The sequence below is a fragment of the Bos grunniens genome, chromosome 8, assembly GCF_055505025.1.
Source record: "Bos grunniens cultivar Pamir isolate PY7600 chromosome 8, Bosgru_T2T1.0, whole genome shotgun sequence".
NCBI lineage: Eukaryota > Metazoa > Chordata > Mammalia > Artiodactyla > Bovidae > Bos > Bos grunniens.
In genome coordinates, this window is record NC_141172.1 from 4293192 (window position 1) to 4309517 (window position 16326).

At 39.9% G+C, this 16326-nt stretch overlaps 1 protein-coding gene and 1 long non-coding RNA gene across 5 annotated transcripts in view; one reads left to right on the forward strand and one right to left on the reverse strand.

Annotated features, from left to right (window-relative positions):
• Window positions 1-16326, forward strand: part of SAP30 (Sin3A associated protein 30) — a 109989-nt gene that overhangs the window by 92610 nt on the left and 1053 nt on the right. The window lies entirely within an intron of this gene.
• The window catches only part of LOC147366568 (uncharacterized), a 37088-nt gene that overhangs the window by 5028 nt on the left and 15734 nt on the right, over window positions 1-16326 (reverse strand). The gene's annotated exons all lie outside the window — the stretch shown is intronic.

A 16326-nucleotide genomic window follows, 5' to 3' on the forward strand; every position in this document is an offset into this window, starting at 1 on the left:
GGCAAGAGTACTGGAGTGGGGTGCCATTGCCTTCTCTGGGAGAACAGTGTGGAGGTCCTTAAAACTCTGTATGATCCAGCAATCCCACTCCTGGGCATATATCTAAACAAAACTCTTAATTCGAAAGGGCAGCACTATTCACAATAGCCAAGATATGGAAGCAACCTAAATGTCCATCAACAAATGAATGGATAAAGAAGACGTGGTACATATATACGTACAGTAGGAAATAACTCAGACATCAAAAAGAATGAAATTTTGCCATCTGCAGCAACACAGACAGACCTACGAAGATAAACATTTAATAGATGTACTGGACAAGAATAGGAGTCTGTCTCCTGAACAACAGCAAGAGCAAGAACTCTTTGCCCCCAGAGACAGAGTAAGCAGGGACAGCACAGGTCAAGACCCTATTCCAAGCAGGCCCGTCAAATCAGGCACTGAGCCTGACCCACCTGTGTATTGCCGGCACCATGTTTTGCTCAGAGCAGGTGCTCACAATGTCTTGTTTTACCTGAAGTGTTGGGAGTAGAAGGCTTCTGGCAGGCACATACAGAGCAGCGACTCGGAGTATCCCCAGTGCAGTGATCCGTGTAACTTAGAGTTAATTCTGCCACCGTATGTAAACAAAGACTGCCCAAGATATTTTCATTTCGTTTAGTTTGGCTGTCACTCAAGGCAGAGTTCAGAATTAAGGAATTGGATACTATCTTGGATATTAGTGATGGGCCATAAAAAATAAATTAGGTCCTTTAAATAGTAAGTACTGCATAAAACCACCCAGGGATTAGCCAGAGAAAAAAATGGCAAAGCAAATCTTTAAGAAAATTTTTCTGTGATCAATTGAATCTTTTTAGAATTCAGACAACATAAGACGACTCAGAATTTGGTCATAAAAAGAAAGCTGCCAAAATAATAACACAAAATAAATGTTGAACCCTTTATTTTTATGAATTTGTTTTCTCAAAAGAAAACAGAGGTGCTGCCAATTTATCCCTCAGTGACTTTCCAACTGGGTAAAGCATTAAAATAATATATGCTATTTAAAAGTTATAAGGAATTCATTAAATGGGCGAGATCTCAGATTTCATGTATTGAGGATTTTGCTTTGATAGGACACAAACTCCCTATTGGGATTAGATATTTTTGGATATGAGCAGTTCTCTTCTCACTGGAGGGAAAATGCTGAATAAATGAGTGAATAATAAATTATTACCTGCGAATTTCTCTGTCAGCATCAGACACCAACAAAGCAGCCTGCAGGAAGGAGAGGCGGGGGAAGGTGGGGTGGGGCTCGTGGAGTCTGGCCTTTTGGGTGTAGGTAGGGAAGAGCTGCCCTCCAACCCAGGGGGAGGCTCGCTCCTGCAGCCTGACTGTCTACACATGGCAACGGACTCTGCAAGAGGCATATGTGTTGCTTATGCTGCCTTGTAGCTGCCAAGGCTCTGTGCCTGCACACATGTCTCTCTAGCACATGAGAGACAGCATTTCCAGAGGTCTTACCTTCGTCGGGAGGGTGAGCATCTGGCCCAGCCCACATGGAGACGCAAGGAAGAGTTAGGAACAGGGTTACAGTTCATATTAGTGATCTGTCCATTTCCTTTCTTTTTCCCCTTTCTGTCTCTCTCTCTAATCTGTTTATCATTGGTAAGCACCATAATATATATTTACCAGAGTGAAAAAGTTGGCTTAAAGCTCAACATTCAGAAAATGAAGATCATGGCATCCGGTCCCACCACTTCATGGGAAATAGATGGGGAAACAGTGGAAACAGTGTCAGACTTTATTTTTCTGGGCTCCAAAATCACTACAGATGGTGACTGCAGCCATGAAATTAAAAGACACTTACTCCTTGGAAGGAAAGTTATGAGCAACCTAGATAGCATATTCAAAAGCAGAGACATTACTTTGTCAACAAAGTTTCGTCTAGTCAAGGCTATGGTTTTTCCTGTGGTCATGTATGGATGTGAGAGTTGGACTGTGAAGACGGCTGAGCGCCGAAGAATTGATGCTTTTGAACTGTGGTGTTGGAGAAGACTGAGAGTCCCTTGGACTGCAAGGAGATCCAACCAGTCCATTCTGAAGGAGATCAGCCCTGGGATTTCCTTGGAAGGAATGATGCTGAAGCTGAAACTCCAGTACTTTGGCCACCTCATGCGAAGAGTTTACTCATTGGAAAAGACTCTGATGCTGGGAGGGATTGGGGGCAGGAGGAGAAGGGGACGACAGAGGATGAGATGGCTGGATGGCATCACTGACTCGATGGACATGAGTCTCAGTGAACTCCGGGAGCTGGTGATGGACAAGGAGGCCTGGCGTGCTGCGATTCATGGGGTCGCAAAGAGTTGGACATGACTGAGTGACTGATCTGATCTGATCTTAGTTTTCTGAATGTTGAGCTTTAAGCCAACTTTTTCACTCTCCTCTTTCACTTTCATCAAGAGGCTCTTTAGTTCTTCTTCACTATCTGTCATAAGGGTGGTATCATGTGCATATCTTATTGATATTTCTCCTGGCAATCTTGATTCCAGTTTGTGCTTCATCCAGCCCAGCATTTCTCATGATGTACTCTGCATTTAAGTTAAATAAGCAGGGTGACAATATACAGCCTTGACGTATTCCTTTCCCTATTTGGAATCAGTCTGTTGTTCCATGTCCAGTTCTAACTGTTGCTTCCTGACCTGCATACAGATTTCTCAAAGGCAGGTCAGGTGGTCTGGAATTCCCATCTCTTTCAGAATTTTCCACAATTTATTGTGATTCACATAGTCTAAGGCTTTGGCATAGTCAATAAAGCAGAAATAGATGTTTTTCTGGAACTATCTTGCTTTTTCAATGATCCAGCAGATGTTGGCAATTTGATCTCTGGTTCCTCTGCCTTTTCTAAATCCAGCTTGAAATTCACAGTTCACATATTGCTGAAGCCTGGCTTGGAGAATTTTGAGCATTACTACACTAGCATGTGATAACTGCAATTGTGCAGTAGTTTGAGCATTCTTTGGCATTGCCTTTGGGATTGGAATGAAAACTGACCTTTTCCAGTCCTCTGGCCACTGCTGAGTATTCCAAATTTGCTGGCATATTGAGTGCAGCACTTTCACAGCATCATCTTTGAGGTTTTGAAATAGCTCAACTGGAATTCCATCACCTCCACTAGCTTTATTCCTAGTCATGCTTCCTAAGGCCCACTTGACTTCACATTCTAGTATGTCTGGCTCTAGGTGAGTGATCACACCATCGTGATTATCTGGGTTGTGAAGATCTTTTTTGTATAGTTCTTCTGTGTATTCTTGCCACCTCTTCTTAACATCTTCTGCTTCTGTTAGGTCCATACCATTTCTGTCCTTTATTGAGCCCATCTTTGCATGAAATGTTCCCTTGGTATCTCTGATTTTCTTGAAGAGATCTCTAGTCTTTCCCATTCTATTGTTTTCCTCTATTTCTTTGCATTGATTGCTGAAGAAGGCTTTCTTATCTCTCCTTGCTATTCTTTGGAACTCTGCATTCAAATGGGTATATCTTTCCTTTTCTCCTTTGCTTTTCACTTCTCTTCTTTTCACAGCTATTTGTAAGGCCTCCTCAGACAGCCATTTTGCCTTTTTGCATTGCTTTTCCCTGGGGATAGTCTTGATCCCTGTCTCCTATACAGTGTCATGAACTTCCGTCCATAGTTCATCAGGCACTCTGTCTATAGTAGAAGTTAAAAGGCTTTTAACTGAGTGTCTCCAGTGTATAAGCATTCCACCATGCTGGTCATAGGGACGTGAGGTGCAAGATGAATGGGTCTGATCCGTCTTTCCCACTTGGCATTCACAGTCTAAATGACTGACATCAACTCACAGGCGATTTGGTGTTTAAATCATGTTAATGTGTCAGGTAGACTGGTTGCTAAGCAAGTGATGGTAAAGACTGTAGAAAAAAGAAGCAAGCGAAGACAACAACAACAAAAAAATACAAATTACCTTTCAACCAAAGCTAACTGTTAAATAACGAAGATCCAAACTGGATCACTTACCTTTTTTTTTTTTTTTTTGAGAAGTTCCTGACATTTATTTTATCCTTGTCATCATCCTGACATCTCACAGTTCATAGAGCCATTCCAGCCTTTACCATTCCGAATTTGCCTTTGAATTTTAATTTTTTTAATTGAAGGATAACTGCTTTACAGAATTTGGTGGTTTTTTGTCATACTTCAACAAGAATCAGCCATAGGCACACCCAGGTTCCCTCCCTCCTGTCTCCCTCCCCACCCACCCTTCAGCCTGTCACAGAGCCCTGTTTGAGTTCCCTGAGTCATACAGCAAATTCCCACAGGCTGTTTTACATATGGTGCGGTAAATTTCTATGTTACTCTCTCCATACTTCTCCCCTTCCCCCTCCTCTCCTCCCCCCATGTCCATTGGTCTGTTCTCGAGGTCTGTTTCTCCTTTGCTGCCCTGAAAATAAATTCATCAGTGCCATCTTTTTAGATTCCATATATATGTCAGTATATGATATTTATATTTCTCTGACTTAACTTCACTCTGTATAATAGGCTCTAGGTTCATCCACCTCATTAGAATGGATTCAAATGTGTTCCTTCTTTATGGCTAAGTAGTATTCCACTGTACAAATTTACCATAGCTCTTTATCCATTCATCTGTTAATGGACGGCTAGGTTGCTTCCATGTTCTAGCTATTGTAAACAGTGCTGTAATGAACACTGGGGTACATGTGTCTTTTTCAATTTTGGTTTCCTCAGGTTATATGCCTAGGAGGGGATTGCTGGTTCATATGGTGGTTTTATTCCTTGCTTTTTAAGGAATCTCCATACTGTCTTTCCTAGTGGCTGTATCAGTTTACATTCCCACCAGCAATGCAAGAGCATTCCCTTTTCTCCATAACCTCTCCAGCATTTATTGTTTGCAGACTTTTTGATGATGGCCACTCTGATTAGTGTGATGTGGTATCTCATTGTATTTTTGATTTGTATTTCTCTAATAATGAGTGATGTTGAGCATCTTTTCCTGTGCTTGTTAGCCATCTGTATGTCTTCTTTGGAGAACTGTCTCTTCAGCTCCCTTTCCCACGTTTTGACTGGGTTGTTTGCTTTTCTGGTATTGAGTTGTATGAGCTGCTTGCATATTTTGGAAATTAATTCTTTATCAGTTGTTTCCTTTGCTACTGTTTTCTCCCATTCTGAGGCTTGTCTTTTCACCTTGTTTGTACTTCCCTTTGCTGTGCAAAAGCCTTTAAGTTTAATTAGGTCCCACTTACTTATTTTTGTTTTTATTTCCATTACTCTAGGATGTGGGTCATAGAAGATCTTGCTTTGACTTATGTCATTGAGTGTTCTGCCTATGCTTTCCTCTAAGAGTTTTATACTTTCTGGTCTTACGTTTAGGTTTTTAAATCCACTTTGAGTTTATCTGTGTATGGTGTTAGGTAGTGTTCTAATTTCATTCTTTTGCATGTAGCTGTCCAGTTTTCCCAGCACCACTTATTGATAAAAACAATATGATTATCTCAATAGATACAGAAAAAGCCTTTGACAAAATTCAGCATCCACTGATGATAAAAGCACTTCAAAAAATGGGCATAGAAGGAACCTATCTCAACATAGTAAAGGTCATATATGAACCTTAAAGCAAACATTATTCTCAGTGGTGAAAAACTAAAAGCATTCCCTCTAAGATCAGGAACAAGACAAGGGTGTCCACTCTCCCCACTATTATTCAACATAGTTTTGGAAGTCCTAGCTCAACAATTAGAGAAGAAAAAGAAATAAAAAGGATCCAGATTGGAAAAGAAGAGGTAAAACTTTCACTGTTTGTAGATAACATGATACTCTACATAGAAAACCCAAAAGAAACTATCAGAAAATTACTAGAGCTAACCAGTGAATTCAGCAATACAAGTTGCAGGATATAAGGTCAATACACAGAAATCACTTGCATTCCTGTATACTAACAATGAGAAATCAGAAAGAGAAACTAAGGAATCAATACCATTCACCACTGCAACAAGAAGAATAAAATATCTAGGAATAAACCTACCTAAAGAGACAAAAGACCTGTATACAGAAACTTACAAGACACTGATCAAAGAAATCAAAGATGACATAAACAGATGAAGAGATAGTCTATGTTCCTGGGTAGGAAGAATCAATATTGTGAAAATGACTGTAATACCAAATACAATCTACAGATTTAATGTGATGCCTATCAAATAACCAATGGCATTTTTCACAGAACTAGAACAAAAAATTTCACAATCCATGTGGAAGCACAAAAGACCCTGACTAGCCAAAGCAGTCTTGAGAAAGAAGAATGGAGCTGGAGGAATCAACCTTCCTGACTTCACACTATACTACAAAGCTACAGTCATTAAAACAGTATGGTCCTGGCACAAAAACAGAAATATAGACCAATGGAACAAGACAGAGAACCCAGAGATAAATCCACGCATCTATGAGTACCTTATTTTTGACAAAGGAGGCAAGAATACACAATGGGGCAAAGATAGCCTCTTCAATAAGTGGTGCTGGGAAAACCATTTTATTTTAAATGTAGTTCATAAGAACATTTGCTTACTGAGTTTTTGCATTATACAACATTAAAGAAACCCTATAACTTTTGTCTTTATTTCTTTTTAATATAGTTCAAATTATCTGGATTTGGCACCTTGATTGTTACTTTGTAGCATTATGTGAATTTTTAGAAACAACTACCCTATTAACCATTTATTAAGAAGTCTTACTTACTAGCTTTTAAAGTTAGCCATAGTTCAATACCAAAACGTGACTAAAATGAACAAATCTCATGAAGTATCAGTGGACTCTAGGAAATATGGCGTTAAAAATAAAAACCTCTGTGAGCAACAGATTTTAAATGTATTTTCTCCCAAAGGTCAAAAGGTAAGATTAAAATCAAATTTCAAAACTGTGATGATTTTTAACCTTTGAAGGTTAAGTATTTACAAAGAAATAAAAGCTGAAGATGTTATATATATTATGAAAATTAAAAGAAACATTGCAACTTGGCCCATGTGATGAAATAATATTGACTACACACAAAGTTTTTAAAGTCTAGTTGTCCTGGATACTGAGATTTGAAATGCAATACAGACTCAGTTAGAAAAGGAAATTAAAAAAAAAAAAAAAGAAAGAAATCAGCTGATTGAACTTAGGGGAATAAATTCCAAATTCATGAGAAGGCAAAGAATTAAAATCAGCCTCTATAATGTCAAACACATAGTAGGTTCTTAATAAATATTGGGTACATTGGGACAAAACATTGCACTTTTAGGTTGGATGCTTAGAAAGTCTTTTAGACTCTTTTTGGTTTCTTTTTTCTTCTTTGGGCACAGCATGCACCATGTGGGATCTAGCTCCCTGACCAGGGACTGAGCCTGTGCCTGCTGTAGTGGAAGCATGGTGTCTAAATCAGTGGACTGCCAGGGAAGTCCCTCCTCTTGGTTTCTTGATTGTAGTTATGCGTCCTGACCTGGATTCTGGATGAGAATCACCCATCCACAGGGCAGCTCAATATGAAAACTGGAACAGTCTCTTCTTAAGCAAACCCTCCCTCAACAAGACACTATTTTATACTCAAATGAGTATTTAACATCAATTTTAAAAGTTTTTGTGGCCATTTGAGAGTTTACAAAAATCAGGCAAACCAGTTTTTGGATTGACTTGCCTGGTTACTGCAGTGCCCTGGTTACCCTGGTAGCTTCTGCAAGCCCCTGCTCACGAGAGGCACTAACTCCTGGAGGTGGGGGTGGGAAATGACTTTGGAAAGTGGAAATCATACTGACCTCTTACTACCTCTGCTTCTTCCTTTTCTTCCCTGCTTCTTCCTTAATTTCAACAAAAGCTTTCATTTGTTATATGGAGAGTTTATCATGGAAGAATCTTTCTTTTAAGGAGGAAAAGAGAAAAATAAAATTTAATGTCTAATGCTTGGCTGCTCATGGATATTTTATCTTTATTGTATATGCTTTCCTCTACAAGTTGCAGCTCCAGTACATTAACTTTAGAAGTATTATTTTTATGTGAAGTTTTGTGATACTTTATGGCTGAACCTGACAAAACTAGATTTCCTTTTGCCGGTGTATTAGCCAGGGTCCTCCAGAGAAGCAGAACCAACAGGACACACACGTGCATGCATGCATGTGTGTACGTACAAGTTTATTATAAAGAACTGGTTCAGACCATCATGGAAGCTGAGGTTATTAGATCTGCAGCAGGAAGCTGGGGACCCAGGGGAACTGATGCAGTTCCTGTCCAAATCTGAAGGCCTGAGAACCAGAAACGTTGATGGTAGGATCTCAGTCTAAAAACTGGCAGGTCTGACATCCCAAAAGAGCTGATGTTTCGGTTTTAGTTCAAAAGCAAGAAAAAACTGATATAGCAGCTCAAGGGTGGTCAGAGAGGAAGAGTTCTCTCTCACTCACAGGAGTGTCAAGACTTTTTTCTTCCACTCAGGCCTTCAGCTGGTTGGTTGAGGCTCACCCACATGAGGGAGGGCCAACTGTGTTCCTCAATCTACTGACTCAAATGTGAATCTCATTCTCAACCCTGCTCACAGACGCACACACCCAGAACCACATTTGGCCAAATGTCTGGCACTCCTTGGTCCGGTCAAGCTGACACAAAAAATTAACCATCACAGCAAGTGAGATTCAATTATAAGATTAAATGAGTATTGATAGATTTACTTTAAAAAATTATGCTTGCAACATAAGTTCAAGTATACAGTTATAGAGCATTTGAAGATTCAATGAGCCATCTTAAGGGAAAATTAGTTGGCCTTTTCAGTGTTCCCTGAAAAACTATTGTTTCACCAAAAACAATTCTACATATATTAGCCACTATTTAACTACTTCACCAGTCCATCCTAAAGGAGATCAGTTCATTGGAAGGACTGATGTTGAAGCTGAAACTCCAATACTTTAGCCACCTGATGAGAAGAGCTGACTCACTTGAAAAGACCCTGATGCTGGGTCTTTTCCAGAGGATGAGATGGCTGGATGGCATCACCGACTCGATGGACATGAGTTTGGGTGGACTCTGGGAGTTGGTGATGGACAGGGAGGCCTGGTGTGCTGCGATTCATGGGGTCACAGAGTCGGACACGACTGAGTGACTGAACTGAACTGGACTGAACTAGTTCATTAAATCATCTATCAACCATGCGCACATGTTCAGTTGAGTATGTATTTTGTGCCAGGCGCTGTGCCAGATGCAGGGTGTTCAGACGCCAAAGGAGAGAAACCCAATCCTGTCAGCCAGGAATTAATGTCCTGCCCAGCAGGTGAGGCAGCCAAATACATAAATTAGGAAGTAAAGTTGATTTTTTAATTTTTTCCCCAGATATAACTGACATACAACATCATGTTAGTTTTAGAATGGAGGTAGAGAAAAGATGGTGAAGTAGGACTTGAGCTCACATGCCCTCACAAAAACACCAAAATCACAGCTAGCTACTGAACAACCATGAACAGAAACGCCTGGAGCCTACCAAACCAAGATTCTACATCCAAACACAAAAAAAGCCACAGTGAAATGGTAGGAGGGGCACTTGTGCAATATAATTCAACCCCAAACCTGCAGGGTGGTGACCCACAAATGAAAATAATTATATTGCAGAGCTTCTCCCAGAGGAGTGAGAGTTCTGAGTCCCCTGTCAGGCTCCCCAGCTCTTGGGCTGAGGAGGCCCTCTCTCGGAAACTGCTGCAAACCACACATAGCAAGGACCCAGAGGTAAAGAGTGTCTTGGTGCAGGGACTCTGCAGGCAAGGACTCCTGCATGGAAGCTCCAGAATAATGTGGCTGGTCTTCCTTCACCTGTGACTCCATCTGGTGCTGTCAGTGACTTTAAAATTTTTATTTTATAAATTAAAAAAAAATTATCAATTCAACTCTTATGTATTTTCTCTTAGACGGCTGCCTGTTTGTGTTCTTGTTTGTGGGGAGGTATAGCCAAAGTTTTTCGTCTTGATTGAAATGCATCTTTTGCTTTGTCTTTTTTCCTTACAAGAAAATGATATTAATCTGAGTATTATTTAATTGCAGACATATAGTTGGTCAATAGGCACATGAAAAGAAGCTCAACATAGCTCATTATTAGAAGAAAATTAAAATCACAATGAGGTACCACCTCACACTGGTCAGAACAGCCATCACTAAAAAGTCTACAAACAATAAATGCTGGAAAGTGAAAGTGAAAGTGAAGTAGCTCAAGGGAGTGGATAAAAATGAACCCTCTGCACTGTTGGTGGGAATGTAAACTGGTACAGACACTATGGAGCACAGTAGGGAGGTCCTCAAAAACCTAAAACTATATGATCCAGCAATCCCACTCCTGGGCATATATCCAGACAAAGCTATAATTCAAATACACACACACACACATATAATGGAATATTCAGTTCCCAGTTCAGTTCAGTTGCTCAGTCGTGTCCAACTCTTTGCGATCCCATGGACTGCAGCACTCCAGGCTTCCCTGTCCATCACCAACTCCCGGAGCTTGCTCAAACTCATGTCCATTGAGTCAGTGATGCCATTCAACCATCTCATCCTCTGTTGTCCCCTTCTCCTCTTGCCTTCAATCTTTCCCAGCATTAGGGTGTTTTTCAATGAGTCAGTTCTTTGCATCAGGTGGCCAAAGTATTGGAGTTTCAGCTTCAACATCAGTCCTTCCAATGAATATTAAGGACTGATTTCCTTCAAGATTGACTGGTTTGATCTCCTTGCAGTCCAAGGGACTCTCAAGAGTCTTCTCCAACACCTGTTCAAAAGCCTCAGTTCTTTGGTGTTCAGCGTTCTTTATAGTCCAACTCTCACATCCATACATGACTACTGAAAAAACCATAGCTTTGACTAGACAGACCTTTGTCGGCAAAGTATTGTTTGCTTTTTAATATGCTGTCTATGTTTTTCATAGCTTTTCTTGAGCAATATTCAATGAATTGGTCATTGAAGACCAATAATCTTGACCAATATTCAATGGAATATTGTTCAGTGACAAAAAAGAATGAAATGTCATTTGCAGTAACACAGATGGACTTAGAGATTGTCGTACTAAGTAGCTCAACAGGAGAAAGACAAATACCATGTGATATCGCTTATATGTGGAATCTAAAATACGACACAAATCAGCGTATCTGTGAAACAGAGACAGACTCAACAAGACACAGAGAACAGACTTGTGGTTGCCAAGGAGAGAGGAGGGGGATGACCTGGGAGTTTGGAGTTAGCAGATGCAAACTATTATATACAGAATGGATAAACGAGGTCCTACTGTACAGCACAGGGAATTGTATTCAGTATCTTATAATCTGTAGTGGAAAAGAAGCTGAAGTTTTATACCTGGAATTAACATGATATTATAAATCAACTATAGTTAAATTTTTAAAAATTGTAACTGTGTATGTTGATGGATGCTAACTGAACTTATTCTGCAATATATTGCATTTTGCAATATATACAAATATTGAATCATTCTACTGTACACCTGAGAACTAATGCAATGTTATATATTTCTTGCTTAGTCGCTAAGTCGTCTCTGACTCTCTGTAACCCCATGGACTATAGCCCACTAGGTTCCTCTGTCCATGGGATTTCCCAGGCAAGAATGTTGGAGTGGGTTGCCATTTCCTTCTCCAGGGGATCTTCCTGACCCAGGGACTGAACCCACATCTCCCGCATTGCAGGTGGATTCTTTGTTACTGAGCCACCAGAGAAGCCCAGTTTTCTACTGCAGGTCCCTGTTTTCTATTTGGGCACGAAGGAAGGAACCAAGCTGAATGAATATGATTAAGTTCCTGGCCTGAGATGTCCCCACATGGTCTTGTGTTTGTTTTTCTTTAGAGGAAATGCTAAACCCTAATGGCTCCCCCAAACACCTGGATTTTAGTATCTGAAAATTTAAGCTAATTAGCAAAACATAATTCCTACTTAATATAGCTTTCATCTGCTCATATCAATCTAATATGATTATTCCCAGTGCCAATTTCAAGTTCTAAATATAGTCTCCTGTAACAGGCAGCTTGCACAGAATCCGCATCTTCATTTCACTAGTTCAACTGCAGATAAGTGTTCCCTTGGCTATTCAGGCAAATCCTTCTAATCCTGGGAATGTGGTCCTTAAGTAACTAACCTCTTGTTGGGGAAAAAAAAAAAATACCAGTCCTGGTCTTCATCACATTTCTATACTCTACTGAGCCCAGGTTTGAGCACTTCCCAGTTTCCTTGCATCTAGAGATTTTAGTTGCCTGTAAGGCTTCTGACTTTTCTTATTTTCCTGGCATGTCTGTTGTGGAACGTCTCACAGCTTTAGCTCATCCCCTCCTCCCACGCTCTCTCTTTCTCCTTCTAACCCTGGGAATTAAAGGTATGTGCTCTGCAGCTTCAGTAACCTGGCTTTTAAGTGAGACCGCAGTACAAAATAATAAATGAGATTTTAAACAATGTTTGAAGTGGGTGCGAGCCGTGCTGGACATTTCAAGATGGATATTCTTGCAGAAGCCATGGTAGAAGATGACGAAAGGCAAATGGATCACAGATGAGAGTGAAACAAAAACAAATGAAGAAAGAGAATGAACAGACACAGATTTTAGAAATCATTTTCTATTCCTAATTAGGCTTCATACCCCCATGTTTGGTTACTGCTATGCTTTCATTCATGTCTTTTGACCTTGTTAGAAAAAAAAAAGAAGTCACTTTGAGGGACCTCCATTTCAAATCCAGTGTGTGGCTCAATTCACTGATGGTCAGAGTCCAGCAGCCATCGTTTACCTTCAGGAAAGCCCACCTTCTTGGTCACTGGGTCCTGCCTGGATCTCATTTCATTACTCAGGACATGTCATTCAGGTCTACAGCAGTTTACATTGCTCTAGGTCTGAACACAGGCATGGAGCAACCATAAAATACCAAGAGTGGATGAAGAAACTATAACACTCAGCTCCGGGAACCAAATGATGGCCAATGTACTAGCCCAGGTATGCATGACCACTGAAAGCCAGAATGGTGCCAAGAATGACAAAGACAGGAGGGAGAGAATGAATAATTACCTACTGGCTTAATGCAGACATTGATTTGTTTTCATAATTTTAAGTGAATATACCAACTCAATGAAAGTGTTGAAAAACCAAATATAATTCTTTATTAAAATAGAAAGTACAGTGAGGTATGCTTTAAAAAAAGACTAACTTTAGGGAACTGGATATTTTCATGGCTCCACTGATGATTTGCTAATTGACAAAGAGAAAACCCACCTTACAAATAGAGAGAGATGGGACTATCATCACCTTAACTCAGGGGTCAAACCGGACATCAGTAATAGCGTGGCGGCCAGGCTTAGTGCCCAGCTGGCGTCACGCACGATGCGGCACATGCTCGCGTGTGTGGAGTATTCTTCAAATGTGTAACCTGAGCCTCATAGAGACTCTACAGGACATATTGAACATGAAGGAATGTGTTAAACCACATGAAGAAAGAATCCAAACAGCCCAGAATTAGGGCATTCTAAAAGACAACTGGCGTGGCCTCTTCTAAAAGTCAGGAGCATGGGAAAGTGGTGTGTGTGTGTGCTATTTTGGATAAAAAGAAACTGAAGACAGACCAACTGCAACATGTGCTCTTTGATTGGATTCTAAATTGGAAAAAAAATTCTATAAAGCCCAGGTTACAATTTGAATATGGACTAGGTATGGGAATTAACTTATTAAGTGGATTATGTAAGGGGATGTTCTCATTTTGGGGGGATGTATGCTGAAGTGCTTGGGGGTGACTGACTTTAAAATGGCCTAATAACAACAGAACACAGATGAAGCAAAGATGGCAAAATAATGACAATTATGGATTAAAAGTATGGGATTATGAGTGTCCATTGTACTTTTTACTATTTCTCTTCATGCTTGAATATTTTATGATAAAAAGCTTTTTTTTAAAAAAAAAAAAACCCATAACTTCATGAGTCAATAATTTCTGAAAATTAGATGTTTCAAAACTAATTCATTTCTCTCCATCCATCTGGACCAGATCCACCTGCCAAATTTACCAAAAAATAAAATAATAAATAAAATACTAATGGTTAATATAAATTTTAAGTAAAATCTGCAGTTTTCACATAAAGTCATCCACTGGCAACAACAAAAGGCAGTAATTTAAACCACATCAACTTCCCTTTAATTGTCTTTATGAGGAAAAAACAAAAACTTGAATGGTAACAGTGCCTGGTAAATATCAATATAACTGAAAATGTGTTGTTTTTGTTAATGAGTGCATTTCAAAATAGATGGTGTAAAAGTGAAAAGAATCTTGCTAATCTCAAATTATCTGTGTAATCAACTTTTCATCATGAGTAAGTTGAAGCATAAAGAACAGCTGTCAGTAAAAAAAGAACCACATGTAAGGAACTGCCCATAACTTATAAAGTTATGCCAGTTTACAAATTAATAAAATAATAGCATAGTGGTGTAGTGTTAGTTGCTCAGTCATGTCTGACTCTTTGTGACCCCATGGACCCACTAGGCTCCTCTGTCCATGGAATTCTCCAAGCAAGAATACTGGAGTGGATTGCCATTTCCTTCTCCAGGAGATCTTCCAGACCCAGCGATCAAACCCAAGTCTCCTGCACTGGAGGCAGATTCAATCCCCACATCTATTTTAGCCAGTCAATTTTCCTCCCTGGATGTACGTGTAGAATATAAGATCAAATATTCAATACTTACATTCTACTGTATACATTTCAGTAAAATTGTTGTCCAGATTTGGGAGTCAAAGTTGACTTCTGAAATCACTAAAATTCCCTTCCGATAATAATGAGGTGATTATCAACTGGGCAGGATGAAAATAGCACAGGCTTGGGAGTTATGAAACTTATGTGACAGCCCACTCTGCAATGCTTGTGTCCTATACAAACAGTCCTTAGTGTCTTTGGACTTTAATTTCCTTGTTTAAGTAGGCCAATGGTTAGAATAAAGACCCTTAACATGGATTGCAAGGGTCTGTGGATCCCCTGAAAGTAAACTATTTCCTGCATATTAGTGTAGAAGCATTTCTCTGAGGAGAGAATGGTAGATAAGACATACAAATTGCAACAACTCTCATTGAAGGGTATTATCTGATTCCCTGTCCCCTGGTCTGGGTTGGCCTTGTGACTTGCTCTGAGCAACAGAATGAGGCAGAAGTGATGGTATGTGACCTGTAAGCCTTGACCTTGCAGCTTCTGCCCTTGTTCTCTTGGAAGGCTGCCACCATGTAAACGAGCCCTGCACCCCTGAGGCAGAGCTGTAGTGCAGCTGGCAGCCAGCAATGACCACCAGACATGTGGCTGAAGCTGTCCTGGTCTATCCAGCCTCAGTCTAGCTGAAGATGACTGAAGCTGCCTGATGGACACCAGACAAAACTAGCCAGCTGGGCCCAGGAAAACAGAATTGTGAGCAAATTAATAGTGTTATAAGCCACAGAGTTTTGGGGTGGTCAGTTGTAATGTATTATTTAACTATTCCAAGAGGGTTTTCAGCTTTTATAAAATTCTCTTTATTGAACCTCTGAATTTGAATTCGATTATTTAAAAGGTTATAATTCCTTGTCTCTGCTCTGTTAACTACATCATTGGTATGATTTAATGTGGCAAGTCATGTATTCAAATTGCATTTTAAAGTACGTCCTAGAATTACTGAACTGAAGAATCAGCAGGTCTTTGAGTGTATACTTCAAAGGTGTTTTCTACTTTCCTCTTAAAAAAATGTGGAACAGTCCTCAGGCTCATCTTACATTCTTATTTTTAAAGATTAAAGCAATTTCATCTGAAAATTATATTAATATTCCAGTTTGTTATTTCCATACAAGTGTTTGAACTTATTTAGGTCAGCAAGCATTTGCTCTCAAGTGATCTTATTCTTCAACCCCTTTTAACCAAACTCTGTCCCATCCTTTCTAAAGTGTGAAACAGTTTGAGGGTGTGGTCACCCTGTGCCTTTCCTGCTGACATAACATGGCTGAAATGCCATCCAGCCCTGTGTGGCTCCCGAAGTTGCTTTTTGTCAAATGACCCTCTTCATCATCGGGAATGGTGGACTCCTTCTGGATTTAGTCTTTCTGACTCTTTTCTCACATGTTCTTGACAGATTTTTTTGTATCCATGCTTGTTTCTCAGATCATATTTCACATTTATATACACTATTGAAAAACATATCTGATCTCAGCAGCCAGCTTCCTACACAAAAATAGTAAATCTTTTTGGCTGCCCCCTTCCCTTTTCTTCTCTTCTTCCCCTTGGCCCCCAGCCCTTGCTTTGGATCATTCACAATTGTAGCATCAGAATTTCATTCTGA